Genomic DNA, 2,095 nt, shown 5'->3' with positions numbered 1-2,095 from the left:
TTAACAGGTTTCCTTTCCTATTAAATTCTATTAATGGATTATTTTTTTCCCCTCTGAGGAGTGAGCGGAATACAATTCCTTTAGCTGTCTGTCTGCTATTGTCTCCTGGTCACCTCCCACATGCCATGAAAATGCGATTTAGTGACTACATAATATACATAGGTAGATTTTGGCTCTTTTGTAATTTGCAACTATTGAGAATATTATGCTATTTATCACCACAGGAAATATCAAAGCAGCACCAGAAAGACTTTTAGACTGACCTCATAGGGTCATTTTTTGTTCTTATCAATGGAGAAAACAATCTGATTCATGTAAGAATGTCGCTTTATATCCACAGCCTTTTTTGACTCTGCAGATTGAAAGCTTCGTGCCAGAATGAATTTATTCTAAGCAGTGAGAGCCTCAGAACAGCGTAAGTTACTTGAAGACGCTGCTGTGAGCCTCTAGCATGGCATCCATCTACTTGAGGTATTTCCCCCCATGTCATACTGTCAACAGTGGGATTAGCAGGACTTAAATTTGGCCTTGTATGAAAGGGAAGGGCTGCTGGAAGAGATTGTGGAAGAATACTTTTTCGCTGGAAAATGTTTTCCAAAGTCTCAAGGCAGTACAAAGTTGTTGGCACTTCAAATGTGCTCCAGTTCCATCTATTTCAGAAGGCATTGGTAGGTGAGGAACGTGATTTCCTCAGTATTTTAAAGATACATCCCTGTTGCTCAGAATCTTCTTGGTGGTGTTTTTGTGTTTTTTTTTTCTCCCCAGAGGGTACATGCTAAGCAATTTCTGAAAGCTCGGTCCTGATACAGCTTAGATGTCAGGCATGATGAAAACTGAACTACACAAATACTCTAGAAAAATCTCTGTCCTGGCACTTACTCCCACAATTTCCACAATCTTTGTACCTGACCTTGGGCTGGTCATTTATCTTCTCCATGCTGCTTTTGTGCAAAATGACTTATCTTCCCTCATTCTGAGACTAAGGTCGTGCAAATATATCCTCCTGTATCTCCAGGTTTGCCTGCTGAAGAAGTTACCACTCACAGCACCTTCCCTTGAGGGGGCTTATTACTGCCTCTTTTCTGGGGTTGCCCCAACAGATTTTCTGACTGAAAGCTGTTTGCTGAGTTTTTCATATAATTGCTTACTTCTTGTTACTGAGAAAAATGTCCTTTCAGTCAGTGCTGACTGGTGATACTCATTAACTAGTTAGTTTAAGCTAACTTAGGCTGTTTTGATTGAGACAAATATGGAAGTAACCACATGAGTAGCTCTGTAAGGGGATGTCTGTAGCTCCCCACCTCCCAAAAAAAAAAGCATCTGAAAGTGGTAACCTCAGCTGGCAAAATCAGAGTAGGGAGAAGATGTGTATTTGCTGACTTTAATCATTAATGTCTTTTAGTTCATTGGAAGGAAGGAGTGGGCACTAAAGGTTATTATTTAGATAAATGATCCAAAAGACAAGCATAAAAAAGACAGATATTCTGGATGAAAGCAGAAACCCATTTCCCCAATCCATTAGCATTTTTAGTTTTAAACTATAAGGAGATTATCTAATACGTGATACAAGGATGACTGAAAAAATGTAATCAGATGACTTTCTTGTTATTAAAAGGGAGAGGTAGGTTGCAACTAAAATGAGCTTTTAAATTAGTGCTTTGTGCGCATCACCGTTAAAAAAAAACAATTATAAATCAGGATAGCATCATTGATCAAAGTCCCACATTATGACACTTTGCATTTCCTATATGAAATTTTTATAATCAAGGTTTCTGTGCCAAGAAATGTAAGTCTCTATGGGAGACTTAACTCTATGCTGAATGCTGACCTTATCTAAGGAGCACTTGTATTATATTGTCATTTATAAGGCAGTTTTCATCAAAAAAAGGTAAATATTTAACAAGGGACATTTCCTTTTCCTTCTGTTCTTTCTCCTTTGTTGTAAATTGCTTGGCTTTAACATACTAATTGTAATTTTATTCCCTGAAGATCACTCTTTAATTTCGACAAGTCAAATTTAAAGAAAAAATACTTGGAAGTAGGAGTGACACTCTGGAATAAATACCTACGAATACTTGAGTTCAACAAAAAAACC

The sequence above is a fragment of the Charadrius vociferus genome, unplaced genomic scaffold (assembly GCF_000708025.1).
Source record: "Charadrius vociferus isolate BGI_N301 unplaced genomic scaffold, ASM70802v2 scaffold255, whole genome shotgun sequence".
NCBI classification, from domain to species: Eukaryota; Metazoa; Chordata; class Aves; order Charadriiformes; family Charadriidae; genus Charadrius; species Charadrius vociferus.
This window is presented reverse-complemented; position numbering follows the sequence as displayed.